The following is a 19,555-nucleotide window of genomic DNA, read 5'->3' on the forward strand; positions in this document are numbered from 1 at the left end:
TCTATATAATATACTACATGTAAAATACCCAAATAGCTAAGACCCTCTTAACCTGTACTAGTATAATAGTGTATCTCCTTTTGAGAAACTATATCTATAGAAGGGAACAGAGAGGCAAAAAATCAGAAACAGAAGATAATTCCTTCTTTGGTAGATGTTGTTGGCCCTGAGCCTTAGAAAGTTTGCTCAGGACCACCTCTCCACAGCATACCTCTCATTTCTTTCTTCCCTTCACCACCCACCACCCGAGAAAAAGGAAGGGAATAAATAGTGTCCCACTGTTGTCATTTCTTCTTGCAATTCAGATATGGCAACCTTCAACCCACTTGCTATATAGTCTCTATTCCATACAATGAACTGAACTCCACCAAGCTTATTCTAAAAAAATCCAATTAGGGATGGAAGAAACCAGGGTATTTATTCCACAAAAGGCAGTAACTTTCCAACCAGAAACATGAATCAGATGGGTTCAGGATGGTGTCAGAAATACTGAGAAAAGTGGCATTATAATTTTGCATACATGAATAGCACATTTTTGAAATCCTACCAATCCTTTACAACCCAACTCAAGTGCTACTTACTCAAGGAAATATTCCCTGATTACCCAGCTCTCTAGCTAAAAATGAACTTTCTCTCCCATGAATTGGCATGACACCTTATTTGTACATTTCTTATATACTTATATTTCATTTTATAATTATTATAGCATTTTTTTCTCTCCCCTGGTATAAGGACCATTTGTTGTTACTGTCCAGAGTACCTAACATAGCACACCATCATTAATATACAGTGAATGAAAGTAATAATCTCAGACGGAAATCAGGAATCTGGCTTGAAGTTTTAAGAATCCATGTTCAGACAAGTAGGAAATTCAATAATACTGGTAGTTCAGACAAAAACCAGCAACAGCACTTTCGACTAAAAAAAAGATTCAAGGATTTAATTTTTACCTTAAAAGTTACATAAGAACATCCTGACAGTTACTTATTTTTCTTTGAAGACAATCAAATTTAAAGAGCAGAAAAGGAAAAAAAAAGGAATGAAGCACTAAATAAGAAAAACACACAGAGAGTGCTTTATGGTTTCCATAGCACTTTCCTCAGAAGAACACTATAAAGTGAGTAGTATATTATCCTCATTTTACAGATGAGCGAGCTAAAACCCAGAAATATAAAATGACTTGGCTGTGGTCACAGAGCAAGTAGATGGCAAAGCCAGAATTTGAACTCAGATGTTCTCTCAGCAAACTTTTCCCATTCATTAGTCAACCTCTCCTACAACAAGGAAGAGACTTGAATTCTCATCAAGTAACTACCACTGATCTTAAGAAAATAAGTTAATAGCTTTATAAATTTTTAAAACTGCAATAATAATACTAGGTGTATCTGACGATGGTTTAAAAAGATGTGGAATGGTTGTGGAACATCTTGATATTACTGGATATATGGCAGGCCTTGGAAAGTACCAGTATTTCTGCGATCAAAAGCCTTTCCTAGTCTCTCTCTTCATTCCTTGACTACCAACTACTTATCAACAGGAAATGCCAACATCTGGCTTTACTTTCACTGAAGTCTCACCATCACTACTTAGAAAAACTTGGCCATTTCTGGCTTTTTCCCTTGGTGGGCATAGAATGGGAGAGGTTTAATAAACAATAACCTCATGGGGAAAAAAAGGGATACTTCTTTGCAAAAGTGAGAGGCCTATGGGTGTATAACATTGCGTGTACTGTCACAGATTCAGCTGATGTATTTGTGAGTTTTCCTAAACAGTTATTTTTTCTTTTTTATTCTTTGTTACAAGGATGGGTAAGATAAGGGGGAGGGATACATTCAGAAACGTAGGTGTTGTAAAAATGAAAGCTATCAATATAAAGTTAAAATTTTAAATGAGGAATAACTATTCTAGAAATACCTATGTCTAGGAGCTGTTAGTAAAAACACTTTGTAAACTATATGATACTACGTAAATGTGAACTGTTTAATTTCTAAGGAGTAACTCCCCAGGGCGTGCAAGGAAGGAAAAATGTTTCTGGGTTTCCATTCCTGAGGATGGAAATTAATACTGAGGAAGAACTAAAGAGAGATCTCTAAACATCCACATCTGGCCAGGGTACTTCCCTGGCTGTATTCAATACAAACAGAAACCCTCGTGGTCAGTAGCCTCCACAATCTCCCTCCCCCTCCTTCCCTAGTCAAAACCTCTCAAACACAATTCAACAAACATTTATTAAGCACCTACTATGTTCAAGGCCCTGTATTCAGCTCCTGAAAGACAAATATGACCCAGACTGAGCTCTCAATTGGGATAAAGATATGGGAGAGAAAAGACAAATAACTATGACAAATGAGAGTGTGAAATAAATGCAAAGATGAGGCCTAGAAAAAAATTCTTTCTGTAAATACATACTTTTAGTCATATCCACTGAGGGGAACCAGTACTTAAGCTTTGGTTGCAATGAGAAACCCAAGGAGTCTCTAGATTGATTCCTACTCTTGGCAACAATGCTAGGGCTAGAGATGGCTTCCCAAGTTACTGTGGCAGTAAAAATGCAAATAAGCATGAGGAGAAAAAATTAAGCATACTTGTTGTAGTTTCAGGTGTAATTATGCCAAAGAGACTAAATGCCATGCTGAAAATGCTAGGTCCTATGATGGCCTTGCCATGGTCATTTCTAGCTTCCAACTCAACACTTCCTGTATCTGAAATGGCTTCATTTCTAGACCAGATCTCCTTGTGTTCTTCTGGATCCCTAAGAATAATGTTGATCAAAAAATCTCTCTCTAAAGGTGTCTGTTATTAGGGCTACAAAACCAGCTGCTGATATGCAACACGGCGCTTCACACTATTTGACCAAATCCTGACAGAATCATGAGCCAAGCAGGACATTTTCTAATGAAGGCCCTGCCACCTTGATACTCTGTTTCAAGAGATAAGAACTCTGACCTTTAGAAAAAAAGAATAGAACTTTCACTGTTCTTACAGCTTCAGTAGGAGAAATCAGTCTTTTTCTCCATAAAGGTACCAGCATTTGTAGCTGAAATGATGTTTGATCTGAAAGCCTAAACCCATTCCAATTAGAGGAACATAAAACTTAAGCACTCTCCAAAACTATTATGCCATCCTTCATCGCATTCATAGGTATTTAGCTATACCAAACTTTTAAAATTAAAATGATTTTTCACCATTTAACAGGGTTAGACATTAATTTGACTTCCCTGGAGACGTTCTCCTACTGAAAATGACCAGTGATCCTACATAGCTCCGTTTACAACCACATTCTCTCATAGGAAACATACAACTTCCCTTCAAAAAAAGTTACCTATTCTGCTTTATATGTGAATTAACCTCAGGAGATGATACGATACAACAGAAAAAGCCCTGGACTTGGAGGAGGCTTGGGTTCGAGACCAAGCTCCATTGTTGCCACGCAAGCACGACTGCATCACTTAACACTCTAACCCTCAATTCTCTCATCTGTAAAACAGACATACAACTACCTGCACTACCTGCCTCATACGGCTGCTCTGAAGAAATAACCATAAAGGGTTATACAAATGTGACTTGATTATTCTCACAAGGTCTACGGTCTATTTGTATGTGAGCAAGGGGTTTTACTCCTCTCTCCAGGACTGCAGCCCCCTATCAGGAAGTTCAAACAGACAACATTCAATCACTGAGCTGGAAAGGCTGTTTCTGTCTCTAGGAACTGATGTTAGTTCCTCATCAAACAGTGTCCTCAACATGTACCTCCTGCTATGAGACAACTTCAGTAGGGACTGTTTGTCGATGATGATGATGATGACGGCGACGACCACCAAGCACATCACCAATATATGCTGATCTTTATCTGCTTAGAATTCATTACTTCTGCATTCTAAAGCATTTCAGTGAGTCAGTAAACTACTACGTGCCAACCCTTCTGCAGACCATTAAGGATACAAAGAAGGTTAAAAGACAGTCCCTGCTCTCAAGGAGCTCAGTCCAACAGGGAAGGCAACATGTAAACAACTATGTGCAAGTGAGATATATGCAGGATAAATTAGGGAGAATCAACAGAGAGAAGGCATTAGAATTAAGAGAGATCAGGGGAGGCTTCCCTTACAAGAAAGGATTTTAATGAGGGCTTGAAGAAAACCAGGAAAGTCCGAAGGCCAAGACGAAGAGGGAGAGCCTTCTAGGCATGGGGAACAGCCAGTGAAAACGCCCAGAGTCTGCAGATGGAGTGTCTTGTTTGAGGAAAGCAAAGAGACCAGTGTCAACCGGATCACACATGATAGGAGGTATGGGGGTGGGGTGGACAGAATGAGACTGAAAACAGGACAGGGGCGGGTTATGCAGGGCTGTAATTACTACTGTTCTTACTCTGCAGTTAAAGACGACTAGTCTGAGAAAAAGTATAGTTCACTCAATTTTGATTTCTATTCACTAAAAATAATTGTTTCACTATTTTCCAAAATAGGCAAAAAAAAAAAATTATTCTTTGTAGTGCAGAATCTTGATGAGCCAACAGATGTGTCATGAAGAAGGCTTAATGTCATACTAGGCTATTTATGAATTTTCTGAACACAACAACCCAGAAGACTGCCTGTGATCCTCTATAGTAAAAGGCTCCTAGTGTGATATGGCCAAAACAACACTAGCCTTGCAATCAGAAGCCATAAATTTGAGTCCCAGTTCTCACGTTTAGCTGTATGAGTGAACTAGTCATTCACTACTCAAAGCCCCAGTTTCCTCACATAAAAAAATGAAAATGTTACCCTTGATAATCTCTAGCTTCTAACTCTAATCTTTGATTTCTACATATCTTTATTACATACTTCAAAAAATCCGTAATTTCCTCAGAAAGCCATCGTTTTTTACTTTCTAGTGATGAACATCTACAAATTTAGTAAGACTATAGAAGAGTTTGCCACCAGATTTACACCTGAAGCCCTTCAACCTGATGGTATCTGCTCACTAGAGCTTATATTCTGCCACCACAGCCCCTAAGAACCGAAGGTCACCGCCACACAACAATATAGCACTAGAGGAGGACTTCAGGTGAGGCTAAGCATCTTTAATTTCCTTTACTTGAGAAACAGAGCCAGCCTAGGACAGTGGCTAGAGAGCCAACTTCAAAGGCAGAAGATCTGAATTTGAATCCTCCCTCTGGCATACTGACTGTGTGGTGCTGGTATCCTCTCAGTCTGGTGCTCTTTCTGTTATACCATACCACCTTCTGAGTTAATTCACATGTAAAGCAGAAAAGTTAACGCTTTTTTCAGGGAACTTGTATGATTCCTATGAGAGCATGTGATTGTAAAGGGAACTTTGACTACTTCCGTCTCCCGGGAAGGCAAATTAATGTCTAACTCTGTTAAAACGTGTAAAGTCATTTTAATTTTAAAAGTTTGGTATAGCTGAATATCTACGGATGCAATGAAGGATGGCCTAATAGTTTTGGAGAAAATACTATGGGTTTTGTTGTTGTTGTTGTTTTTTGCTTTTTGGTAAGGCAACCAGGTTTAAGTGACTTGCCCATGGTTACACAGTTTAAGTGTCAATTGTCTGAGGCTGGATTTGAACTCAGGTCCTCCAGACTCCAAGGCCACAGCTCCCTCCACTGCACCACTTAGCTGCCCCTTATCTTCTTCTAATTGGAAAGATTTAGGCCAGGAGTGGGGAACTTGTGGCCTTCTAGATCCTTGGGTGTAGCCTTTTAACTACTTCCAAGTTTTATAGAACAAATTATTTTATCAAAGAGATTTGTTCAGTGAAGTTTGGATTCACTCAAAGGACTGCACTTGAGGACCTAGAGGGCCACATGTGGCCCCAAGGCCGCAGGTTCCCCACCTCTGGTTTAGGCTTTCAGATCAAACATCATTTCAACTACAAATATTACTACCTTTATGGAGAAAAAGTGTGATTTCTCTTATTGAAGCTATAACAATGAAATTTCTAGTATTTTTTTGTAAAGGTCAAAATTCTTATCTCTGATACAGTGGCAAGGTAGCATGGCCTTCATTAGAAAATGTTCCAATTGGTTCATAACCTCCATGCTCTGGGCAGCTCTTTAAGACTAAAAATTGTAGAAAAGTTACCAACCTCTATTAGTAAAAGGAGTTTCCTTACCTATTAGTTCCCTATACAAATGAAATCACAGGTCTAAAGTCAGCAAGGTGGTGCAGAGCATTGGATTCAGAGTCAAAAAGACCTCAGTTCAAATTCTGCCTCTGACACTTCCCTGCTATATTTCTAAAGTGCTTTTCAAAACTTAAACTGCTACATAAATGCTAGCTACTATTCTTATCCCAATTTTATTTGACAAACTTCTAAAACAAATATATATACGTACATATGTGCTTTTCTATTCTGCAGTAGATGGCCTTTGTTCTGTGGCTGAAAATGCTATTACCTGATAATGAACATCTCTGAACTAAGCATGTAAGCTGGTCCTCAGACAAATATATATGTATATTATGCCTATAATACACATATATACACACACATATATATGAACACACACATACACATATATAACACACGTGTATGTGTATTTTAAATCCTTGCCAGAAAACACTAAAAACAGACCAATAGTCTTCCAAAACTGATTTACATACTAGATGACTATTTCAATTCCAAGTCATTATGCATACATGATTATCTAAACTTTTTATCTTCCTCAGTGCTTAACACATTAACACACTGTGCCGCTTAATAAATGTTACATTACATTGTATTGTAAGATTAGCTTTTCTTCTTAGCAAGAAAGAAACCAAGATGGAACTGAACTAATGCACATAGCTCAAAGGTTATACAATTCCCCTGAAAGCATGGTCACTAGTTCCCCCAAGCACTACTGCCTTCATTCTTTTAATATACAAAAGATGAGGAAAGAATAACTGACTGAAAAATCCCCTACGCAAAAACCCCAACTCCGAGGGAAGGTGGGCCGGTCACTGTGAATCATCCACTAATATACTTTTTGAAATAATGGACAAGTGAGTGATTTTTCTCCTCTTCAAACACTGTACAGGAAATCACATTCCCCAGGAATATTTGGCCATGTGCCTAAATAGCAATCGGCAATAGTCATCATTAATGTGGCAAAAAACAGAACTAAAAAAATTATGACTACTAGAAAATAGAGAATGTAAAAAGATATTCTCGTGAGTATGACTGGGAATAGTTGGGAGATCTGTTGATCAGAGTGGGTCTGATTTATAAATCACATGAATATCATAAATTCAAGTCACTACTTCACATCTTATGAGTCAATAATGTGCTTAGTACAATTCCTGCCACATGGTAGACACTTAAGAAATGTTTATTGATCAACTGATTGAAGAATGGGCCATGATGGCCAAAGAAGCTAGTACGACCTTAGGTCACATTCATAGGAGCTTAATGTCAGTTTTGTGAAGGTGATTGCTTTGAAGTCCTCTAAGAATGGATAAAATGACAATCTGAAATGAGTCTAGCAAAAGACAAAAAATGCTGAGAGTATTCAAAACCATGTTATGGGACAATAAACTGAAGGAATTGGGAATATTTTGCCTAGAAGAGAAGACCTAGTTGAGTCATGATAGCTGTCCTCAAGTATTTAAAAGGATTCTGAGTTATGGGAGCCTTAGAGATCATCTAATATAGTTCCTTCCCCCCTCCCCACTTTTCCAGACAAAAGAAACAAAAACACCTCAAAGAAATGAAGTGATTTGCCCAAGTCATAGTAGAATAAGCAGCAGGGCTAGGATCCAAAGCTGGGTCCTCGAACTTCAAAGTCAGTACTTTCTTCACCACCCCACATTACCACTCATTATGTGGAAGAGAGATTACACTTGCTCTTCTCTTGCTCTTGCTCTTGCTCTCAAAAAGGTAGCCATGGAAGCAATGGGTAGAAGCTGCAGTGAAATTGTCAGCTCAGTTGAAGGGAAAACTTCCTGACAATCAGAGCTGTGCAAATGTGGAATGGATTGCATTAGGATGTAATGGGCTCCCCATCATTTGACATCTTCAAGTAGAGACTAGAGAATTTCTTGTCAGGGACATTGTATTTATTACTTTTCAGGGACAAGCTGGACAAAAGGTCAGTTGAAGTCCACCCCAGTTCTCAGAGGAGATGATTCCATGGATCAGTCGCATTTCAACCGTGTAAATACTGTCTCCTCTAATAAAGATAGCCCTTTCTCTATGCTACAATCTTTTGTGCTGTGGCCAAAAATGCCATTACCTGATAATGAACACCTCTGAAGTAAGAATGTAAGCTGGTCCTCAGACAAATAACATATACTCAATTGCCAGGCCCATGAAAACAGTGTTTTACATCTAATGTAAAGCTAAGCCCAGAACCTCATTTCCTTCAGCTGACCACATCTACATATGAAAGGCTAAGAATGTTGCTGGGCAAGGAGAGGATAATTTCATTTCCTGGGCTTAGCTCTGTCCAGGCTTTTTTCCCTACCCACTTACCTAAGTGGAAGAATAGAAGAAGTTGAGGATTGGAAAAAAAGAGGAGAGCCAAAATCAGAGCTGTTTGCTAGCTATTGGGTAAACAGCCCCTTCATGGCTTATAGCATAGCTTCAGAAATTACAATCACGGCAATGTTCACCATTAACTAGAGTGAGGTCAGCCTAAACTCAGTGATGAGGAAGAACTGAGCCTAAGCTACTTAGCTAGAAGAATCCTTACCCTGCTCTAAAGAACTGGGGGCTTCAGGGTTGAGAATGTCCTGTTTACAAAATGAGATGCTGCATAGCCAAGACTCAAGGATAACAAAGCAATTCATTTTGTAAGGGAAGAAAAGCCAAGAAGGTCTTTTTCTATAGGTAAGGTTTTTTGCTGGCACATAGCTAGAGCAATTGCTTTGCTATTCTTTTAAGTTGATGTTTTTGTTTTTACATCACCTTCATTTCCAAATACATTTTCCCTCTCCTCCTCAACAATTCATTCCTTGGAATAAAAAAGAAGGAAAAAAAGACGTTTAGCAAAACTAACACATCAAGTGAATTTGAAAGTCTGTATCATGCCTCATACCCACAATCCCTCACCTCTGCAAAGGGGGGGAACTGAATTTGCTCCTCTCTTTTTTAGGGAAAAGCTGTGTCATCATAATTTAGCTGTATTCCGTTTGAGATTTTTTTGGTCATATTTACGTAGTTGAAGTCATGTATATGGTTGCCCTGGTTCTGTTTACTTCAATGTATATCAGTTCACATAAATCTTCCCATGCTTCTCTGAAATCTTCGTATTCATTGCTTCTTATTGCATAGTAATATTCTATTACAATCAGGTACCACAATTTGTTTAGCAATTGTCCCAATCAATAGGCATCTACACTGTTGCCAGTTCTGACAACTTTTTTCTTTTAAAAACAAATTCTTTTGCTTTTGAACCAAAGGAACACAACAAAGATAGCCCTAAAGCCATTACAATCAGGTACCACAATTTGTTTAGCAGTTGTTCTGTTCTGGCCAGAAACTCTGAGGGTCTTCCGGGTCTTCCCCTCTCTGCTATTTTTGTGATGGCAAAGTAGGCCATCTTGTGTCTCAATTCTTACCTAGCCCTTAGTTATTGAATGGGCATTGTCTCAAACAAATAGAGACCTGGGAAAGAACTTAATTTAGAAAGGCCTAAGTCACCTACTGCATCCTGGGCCGTCACCAGTCATCTTGACTTTTATATGCCCCTGGGCTTTGAAGACTCTGGAAGAGTGAGGCTGACAACTTAAATCCAATTCACATACAAGTCATTACATCACCTTTGTGATGTCACTGGTCTTCAAGAGTGAAGGATGAACAATAACAACCATAAAGTCTCTCCAAACGGCCTCCCAGTTCATTAGCCTCCTGAACTCTTTATGATTTATAAATCTACATCATCTCAGATACTCAAAGGGTCACACCCAAAGGAATTCTGCCTCCATATTTTGAACTTTGAAATTCTCCTCTCTGATCACAATCTCCTCTTCTAACCTCACCGACTACCTCACTCCTCTTAACTTCTTTGCCCTAACTCTATCCCTCACTGTCCTCCCAAGTCAGAACCCCTAATCTGACACCACTTTCCTCCCTTCACAGTCTTGAACCTAAACTTAAACAATTCATCCATTGCACTGTCCTCTTCCAGAAAGATGATGCAGTAAGAGTTTGTCTTAACCCCACAACCTCAAAACATAACATTAAGAAAACTTAGAGTAACAAAAATTACAAGGAGAGCAGAAAAGAGAAACATTTTTTGCACAATGTAAATCCTATTAAAAAATACAGATTGATTTCAACCACAATGCCTCATTCATAAATTAATATTTCTGAGAGTGACTCTTTAGAAGCACCAACACAAATGTTTTGGGGGAAAAAATTAAAAAGGGATAGGGAAGGAGAAAATGGATAGCATCCACAATCACAATCAAACTAACGGACTGGCTGGTTAGAAGAAATTTGCCTTCTAAAAGCTCCACTTTATGTAAAGGACATTGAAAAATAAAAAAAGTATGCCATAAATGCAACACAAATTAATAGAAAAATGGACTCCAGAGTAGCGTAGAAGAGGAGAGGACTATGGAAAAGGATGAAGCAAATTAACATTTCTTGCAAAAGGTGTTCCACAACTGAATATTACTGAAATTAAGAGAGTGAAATGGCGGGCAGGGAGAAGAGCAAGATTGTAAACTTTACTCTTACCTTGGTAGAGAATAAGTAGGATAAAAAAGATGTAAGAAAGAGAGAATAGTATTACAAGTAAATTCAAGGAACATGGGCTAAGGCAAGGTAATAGGAGGAGAGGGAGAAGGTCTGTAGGAGAGGAGACCATGTACTTTCTTAAAGGAAGAGGAAGAAAAAAACAGAGGAAAATAAACAATAATTATAACCTTAAATGTGAATGGATTAAGAAAGGCAACAATTGTGTTTCTTATATACAGCAAATTGTTGGGATTTGTATTATTTTATTGGATTTCATTCTCATTATTTCATTAATTGTTTTTCTTATTATTTTATTTCATCCATTCACAGTTAAAGTTATAATGCTGAGTTTGTGCTTTTTTCCATTTATTTACATTACATACATTTCTTGTATGAAAATGAGAGCTGATACACATTGAGAGAAAGATTTGGGGTTTTTTTTTGGTTTATTTTTATAGCACCTAAAACAGTTATTTGTACATAGCAGATACTTAATAAATGTATATTGAATTAGATTGAAACAAAACTTACTATGCTTCAGTCAACTAAAAAAAGTAGCAGTTATAATCATCATTTCAGATAATGCAATAATTAAAATTGACAAGTCATGAGAAATAAATAGGGAAACTATATTACAAGTTAAGGAAGGCCAAAGAAACAATACTCTATTACATATCTATGTATGGCATGACATCTAAGTTCTTAGAGCAAAAACTAAACAAACTGCAAAAAAAAAAAGTCATAGTATAATTGCAGGAATCTTTAATATTCCTCTCTCAGAGATGGATAATCCTAACAAAGAAGATAAATAAGAAAGAAACAGAACAGATTGTTGGAAAACTTAGACTTGAAAGACTTGTAGTGATTTCTGAAAGGAAATATCAAAGGCAATACATATTTTAGCAGTATGTTATAACTTTACCAAAATTGTGTATAAGTCATAAATATAGCATAAAGCACTCAAGACTTTGCTACACACTGATATGCAAAATAAAGACAGGAATTTGGGCTAGGTGGATAGAACCTAGTATCCTTAGCCTACCTTTTGTTATGGCTCAAAGTAATTTGCAGCTAAGCCAAAGGAAGTCTAAGGAGTGTGTCAAATTGTCTTAACCCCAAACCACATAATTATCTGTGACAGAAGGCTTTGATTTCCAGTCTAGTCCAAGGGTCAAAAAGGAAAGACTTAATCTTAGCTTGGGAGCACTCTACCTAGCTTTTGTAAGCTGTGTGTGGTAGCTATTAGGATCAGGTTTTAGCCATAGATAGCAGATTGAGACTAACCTTAAAGAGATAAGCACAGAAGCACTGACTGAGAGCCCAGCAGTTCTTACTGGAGGAATGCATGCAGCAGAAACACAGTGTTCATCAAAGAATAAGCCTAGTGAGAGCAATATGATGACATCACCAGAAGACATCATGGATCCTGCCATATCAGAGGTGCAAAGTGTCCCTCTATACATATTTTCCACATTTAGGGCCCTCATGCATAGTCCCTTTTATGCTCATTCTTACTATTGAGATAGATAGATATAGATATATCTATATCTATATCTATATCTATCTATCTATCTATCTATCTATCTATCTATATATTTGTGGGGAAAGGTACACTATATTTATGGAAAGAATTTTTTATTACAAATTGTCTTACTATGTTATTTTATTATATGCCTTTCTTTGAACGAAATGTTCCCTTTCACTGATTTTAAAAAAACCACCACCATTTGGGCCTCATGAGCTATCATGTGGATATGGACTCAGAGAGCACCTTAAGCCTGGGGTAACTATTCTGGGAACTCAATGTGCTACACCAAAAATGTCAATTCTGTTTCCACAAAATTTCTCAAATCTGTCCCTACTCCCCATTGACATTAGCACAACCCTAGTTTAGACCTTTATCACCACTCACCTGGAAGATTATAATGGCCTCCTCCTAATTGGTCTCCCAGATTCCAGTCTCTTTCCTCCTCTCCAAATCCATCCACCACACAGTTGCCAAAATAATCTTCCTAAGGCACAAATTCAGTCATGTCATTTTCCCCTGCTCAAAAACCTTCAATGTCTCCTAATTGTCTCTAGGATAAAATACAAACTCCTTATTAGCCTAGTATTCAAGATTATGACAATACATAACCGGCTTCAATCAATTTTTCCAGCCTTATTTTACATTACTCCCATTCACCCATTCTACATTCTCGCCATTTGGCATACTAACTATTCCCCTGACTTGATAAGCCATTGTGCTTCTGTACATCGGTACAAGCCAGACCCAATGTCTGGAATACACTTATAAAATGAAACTATCTAACTAACAGGATTGTTGTGAGGAACGGACTTTGCAAATTATAGTAAATCATCACATAGCAAAAGATTAAAGTTTTTGGTAGTTGTGGGAACCTAAAAAAAAAAAATCATCACTAGCCACTTTTCAAGCTCAAAGTGACCTTAGAAATCACCTAATCCAGAGTTCTTAACCTAGGGTCCATTTAAAGGAGTCCAGGAAGTGGGATGGAAAAAAAAAGTTATACTTTTATTTCAATACAATTGGTTTCTTTTGTAATCATATATATTTCATTGTATACATTTAAAAATATTATTCTGAGAAGTCCACAGGCTTCACCAGATTGCCAAGGCATCCACGACACAAAAAAAGTTAAGAACCCCTGACCTAATCCAATCTCATTTTACAGATCAGGGAACTGAGGTCCAAAAAGATGCAGTGACTTGCCCAAGGTCACAAAGGGCATAACTGGCAGTCAGTAGTCAAATCCAAGGTTCCTAACTCCCAATCTAGTGTTCTTTCTATTACACCACACTTCTTCTATATGAGTGTGACTGATTAGTATCCCAGTAAGTATTCAAAACAAATTTATCACCAGAAGTTAGACCAATAAGTGATTAATTTGTTTGATTTAATTTTGATTTAATTTTCAAAGAAAATTATGAAACAATCTTTGGGGATATAGAAAGACTGTAATCTGTAGAGGTAGAAAGAGTACCCAGTCTAATGAAAGCCCAAATCTTTTGAAGTTTTGAAGTAAAACAGACATGCAGCAGGTAGACACGCAAAATAACTAATTCCAGAGAATCCTCACATCCTTCAGGATCCCTGGTTGTACCTCTCAGTGATAAGGCAACTCTATTTCCGAGTTTCCTCATCTTAAAAAAAAAAAAGAGGAGCCTGAACTAGATGATCTCAAAGGTCCTGTACAGCTCTAAAAGCTATGATTATATTGAAATTTTGATATGTTTCTATGTTTTCGTGATCTGGGTACCATGTTCAGTAGTGAGGATTACAAGCCTTCTCATTCTATGCAATTCCTACCTAAGTCTTTCCATGGATATTTCCATGTTCCATAGATGAACATTATAGGATTCCAAAATAATGTCAACTGACAATGAATAATAACATTAGCTAGTATACATATATACATGCACACACATACATATATATACATATATGTGTATGTATATGTATATACACAAACATACACACACACACATATATCTTTAAGTTTTGTAAAGTGCTTTACAAATGTGATCTCATTTTAGCCTCACAACCACCTGTGAGGGAGGTGCTATTATTATCTCCCTTTGACAGATGAGGAAACTGAGACAAAGGTTAAGCAACTCGTTGAAAGTTCTACAAAGTGTGTTTATATACATTACAGCATTTGAACCTCACAACTATCCTATAAGGTAAGTACTACCAGACATTATTATCATCCCCATTTTATGAATAAGGAAACTAAAGCTGAGAGACATATCTTTTATATAAACTTCTTGAGGTCAAAGACTTTCGTTTTTGTCTTTGTGTTTTTATCACCTAGCATAGTGTCTGGCACATGAGAGATGCTTAATTACTGCCTGATGTTTAATTTATTTGTACTGACTACACTAGAATACTCAGGGTGCTTAAATGAATGCACATAATCAAAAAAATAGCTGCACCACCAAAGCTCCAGTATCCTCCACTTTCCCTGAATACCAAGGGGAAGTACAACTCTATAGTTTTTCTGCAATTGGCACAATAATCAACACAATAACAAAAACCTTCTACATGACTTCTCTAAACTAGGGAGAAAGTCACAGAAAAAGGAAAGAACCTCTCTTAGGATTTTTGTCACAGTACCACATATTTTGGGGCAGTTAGAAGGTGCCATGGATAGAGTGCTGGGGCTGGAGTCAAGAGGACTCCTCTTTCTGAGTTTAAATCTGGCTTCAGACACTTATTAGCTGTGTGACCACGGGCAAATCACTTAACCCTGTTTGCTTCAGTTTCCTCATCTGTAAAATGAGCTGCAGAAGGAAATGTCAAACCTCTCCAGTATCTTTGCCAAGAAAACCTCAAATGGAGTCACAAAGAGTTGGACACAACTGAAACGACTCAACAACAAATTAGGATGTAAGTTCAGCTTTTGCAGGTTCACTGAAAGCATCTTTGTGATAGCAACCACCAGCACCACATATTTTTGGTCATCTATAAATATTAACTATAAGTATTTAAATGTGAGATCTTTGTCCAACCAGTAGACATACAACTAGAGAAATCAAACCATATCAATATTCTCATTTCTACTTTACCAGAATTTCTCATATATAGTCCCTTCCCTCTATCCATGCAGCCATCAGTTTAGTTCAGACTGTCATCACCCTTCACCTGGAATATTGCAATAGCCTTCTAACTGTACTTCCTGCCTCTAATTGTCTCCCTACCTCCAATCCATCCTCCCCACAGCTGCCAAACTTATCTTCTAAAGCACAGGTCTGATCATATTATACCACAGTACCACTCTAGTCATGTCCTATTATTTCTATGATCAGATATAAAACCCACTTGGCTTTTAAATTTCTTTAAGACTTCTTATCTTTCTAGTCTTTTTACTTATTACTCCCCTCTACACATCTGTAGTCCAGCCATAATGGCCTACACATTGTTCCTAACACATGATTATCCCATTTCTGTGTCCTTGCACTGACTATTCCCCAAGCCTAGAATGTTCTCCTTCCCTATAATCCCTAGCTAGCTTCCTCAACTCAAACACCACCTTCTGCAAAAAGCTTCTTGTGGTCTTTCTCCACCTGCAAGTGCCTTCCCCTATAAAGTTTCCTTGTCTCTACTTTGTATCTACTGCATGTGTACATACTGTCTCTCCCATTAGAGCATAAGCTCCTTGAGGTAGGACTGTTTTTGCCTTATGTTTGTATCTTCCATTATATGTGAGATATACAGTGCCTGGCACATACTAAGTGCTAATGGATGTTTACTGATTGGGGGCATTTCTAAGTAGATGAAACATGCTTTGCAATTATACAAATGACCCAAGTTGCAAATAAAAAGTTCCCACTTCCCCATTATAGGTGTAGTTTGCTTTAACCAGTTACTCCTTCAAACTTTTAAGCCATTCCTTTTATAGAATATAACAGTCTTGCCATGTGCCTGGGGCAAGTTATTTCCCTCTCTGAATCTCAGTTTCCTCACCTATAAAATAAAATGATTAAACTACATGACCTCAAAGTTCCCTTTCCAGCTCTAAAAAAAATCCTGATTATAACTACAGCAGATTGCCACCTCTTCCATAAATCCTTCTCTAGCATTCCAACCCAAAGTGATCTCTCTCTCCTTGGAACTCAATTAATCTCATGTCAGAGAGTGACTATGCCAATGGAGTACAAGCTCTGACAGATTCTATCACACTGGAAAGGTTTTGATCACAGCCCAGTCAAAAGCTGTACCTGCTATTCAAAGAATACCCTAGCTCAATAAGAAGAAACTCATCATCTGTAGGGTGGCCAGTAGACGATGAATTTTTTGACTGTGCTAATCCACAAGACAAAGAAAAATGAAACATCCTCAGTCCTATGAGGCCTCCTTTCATTTCCACAATAACGAAAAGTGGAATGCTAGAAGAGGGGACAGAGGATGATAAACACTACATGTATTTTAAACCAGCTATAAATATTCACTGTGAATATTTAAATGAGAGACCTCTGTCTAATGACCATGAGCAAATATACTACTGAAGAATTAAAATATATCAATATTGACTGTTTCAATGCAAATGAATAATAATGGTTGATTTCTTTATAGTGGCTCATCAGGTTTGCAAGACGCTCTACATACATTATCTCATTTGATCCTTAAGGATATTCCTGCAATGCAGGCATTATAGTTACTATTATCCCATTTTACAGATAAGAAAATGAGAGCTCTGACAGGTTACATGACTTAACCAGGCTATGCAACAGGGGTGGAAGGCAAACCTAAGCAGACTGTCTCCAAGTCCAGCACTCAGTTTCTAATATATTTCAATGCCAAAAAGAAAGCAGGGCAAAATGGAAGGATGGTTTACAAGTTCTTGAAGAGACTAATAAAGGACCTGGCTTAATACAACCCAAGAGCCACAAAAGTAATCATTTTGTGGGACACTGGACTATCTTACCTTGGAGAACGTAGGATATCTATAACAATAAAAATAAAAAATACAACTACAGCTTATGTGCCAAAACTTGTAGGAGGTACAGAAATTCTACAAATCACTTACTAAGATATTCCAGACTAAATCAATATATACTTCTAACATTCAGAGACTCCAATGAACAGGTGTGTACATGGAAGAATGATTTTTAAAATGTCAGAAAATAAGGTTCCAGATTAAGAAAGAGGCTTTATAGACTACATATAAACCTTATGCCTATATTTATAAATATTTTCTACAAGAAGAGTCAGATGGTTAGCATTGAACAAGATGGTGAGCACTGAACATCACAAAAAAATGAAACAGGAAACAACAGATTTCCAATATGGAATTCATTTCTGAATCAGCTGCCTATGTAGTCAACCCATTAACCTGTCAGAGAAAATATCAAAATCAACAACTCAGAAGAAAGGCTATGAGAAGATGACATGATGTGCAATTACAACAGCTCCAACTTGACCTATTAAAAAACAAAAAGGACTGGCTAGAGGAAAAAACATTAACACTGATCATATACTTACACTACCCCCAAGTCCATAAACTCCAAGAGCTCCCTAGCACCTCTAGTAACAATATAAAAGCATCTGTTTGGTCTTCAAAGGCTTTCATAATCTGACCTTTCCAGTTTTCTAACATCTTTCTTACTCCCTCCAGTTTTCTTACATCTTACTCCCTCTTGTTCCACTATCCCATGTCCTCACCATATACTCTGTGATCCAGGGATGCCATCCTCCTTGCTATTCCTCAAACATGACACTCCATGTCTAAACTCTGCCTTTTCACTGGCTGTTCCCCATGTCTGGAATTATCTCTCCTTCAAGTCCCAGCTAAAATGCTACTTTCTACAAGAAGCCTTTTCTGAATCCCCTTCTTAATGCTAGTGCCTTCCTTCTATTGATTATCTTCAATTTATCTTGTATATGTCATTTATGAGCAGCTAGGTGGCACAGTGGATAGAGTACTGGGCCTAGAGTCAGGAAGACCCATCTCCCTGAATTCAAATCCAGCCTCAGACACTTACTAGCTATGTGCCTCTGCACAAATCACTTAACCCTGTTTGCCTCAGTTTCCTCATCTATAAAATGAGCTAGAAAAGGAAATGTCAAATCACTCCAGTAACTTTGCCAAGAAAACCCCAAATAAGGTCACAAAGAGTTGGACACAACTGAAATGACTGAACAACAACAATATCATTTATACGTAATTATCTGCATGTTGTCTGCCCCATTAGATTTGTGTGCTCCTCGAGAGTAGGGTCTATTTTTTGTTTTGTTTGTTTTGTTTTTGTCTTTCTTTGGATCCTCAGCACTTAATACAGTGCCTGACACAAAACAGGTGCTTAATAAATGTTTATTGACTAACTGACTGAATCACTGCCTATTCAGTCTACCCATCCACTTGTTACAGAAAAGACCAAAACTGGCACCAACTCAGAGGAAGAAAAAAAAAGCTATGAGAAGATGATATGGCATGCAATCACAACAGCTTCAGCCTGACCTATTTTTTTTTTAAATGAGAACTGGCTAAAGGAAAAAAACAATGACACTGACTAGCATAATTTCCTACAGAAGTTTAACCAATACAGAGCGATTACCCTAACAAGGAAAACAAATGAGCCCCAAAACCACCCCAGTTTGCAAACGTTTCCTCTCCTTACCAAGAAAAAAGAGGTGGAAGTCAAGGGCCGCAACAGTTTAGAACATTAACTCATTTACTAAAACCTATGGAGAAAGAGGGTAGAAGATTAGGAGCAATATTGCCTCATAAATGAACAAGAAGCAGTGGGGGGGGGGGAAGAGTTTGCAGAATGCTTGGCATGAAACTCAAATAAGCCAGACCAATCCCACAACATTTAAAGAGGAAACTAGGAGGTCAACAAACATCAAATTGGAAGAGATCTATTCATTTCTGTAACAAACTATTTTGTTACTTATGACAGTGCAAATACCATACACAGACTAAACACAACAGTTCCCAATAAGCTAGATAGGAATTAGAAATGGCAGTAAAGAATATGATGCCTGGAAAACAGCTGGCCCAAGACCAAATATACTCATTTAGAAATCTATTTTAGAGGTAACAGAATTTTGATAAGGCTGATTCTTAAGAAATCTGAAAGATTTCACATGCCTAATACGAAAATATGTATTACATGACTGAACATGTATCACCGTTATCAATTTGCTTGCCTTCTCAATGATCGGGGAGGAGAGGGGAGGTGGGAGAGAATATGGAACTCAAAATTGTAAAAAACAAAGGCTAAAAATTGTTTTCACATGCAATTGAAAAAATACAACATTAAAATTCAAAACAATCTGAAAGATTTCTAACAATTGAAAGAAAATTACAGATGGCATTACTATCCAAAAGGACTACTATGAAGGCAGCAGTGACTGCTAATCTACATGCCT

The 19,555-nt window shown here is 37.6% G+C and overlaps 1 protein-coding gene across 6 annotated transcripts in view; it reads right to left on the minus strand.

The window, feature by feature from the left end:
* TRAF3 (TNF receptor associated factor 3) overlaps positions 1-19,555 on the minus strand; it is a 164,374-nt gene that overhangs the window by 119,679 nt on the left and 25,140 nt on the right. Inside the window, exon 3 of one of the 6 annotated variants that reach the window (XM_078150397.1) lies at positions 12,575-12,674. The exons of the other annotated variants lie outside the window; for them this stretch is intronic. The gene's annotated coding sequence lies outside the window, so the exon portion shown is untranslated. The remainder of the gene's footprint in view (positions 1-12,574; positions 12,675-19,555) is intronic. 6 annotated transcript variants of the gene reach the window in all.

This window comes from Phascolarctos cinereus, unplaced genomic scaffold, assembly GCF_003287225.1.
Source record: "Phascolarctos cinereus isolate Bilbo 61053 unplaced genomic scaffold, phaCin_HiC Scaffold_2;HRSCAF=192, whole genome shotgun sequence".
NCBI lineage: Eukaryota > Metazoa > Chordata > Mammalia > Diprotodontia > Phascolarctidae > Phascolarctos > Phascolarctos cinereus.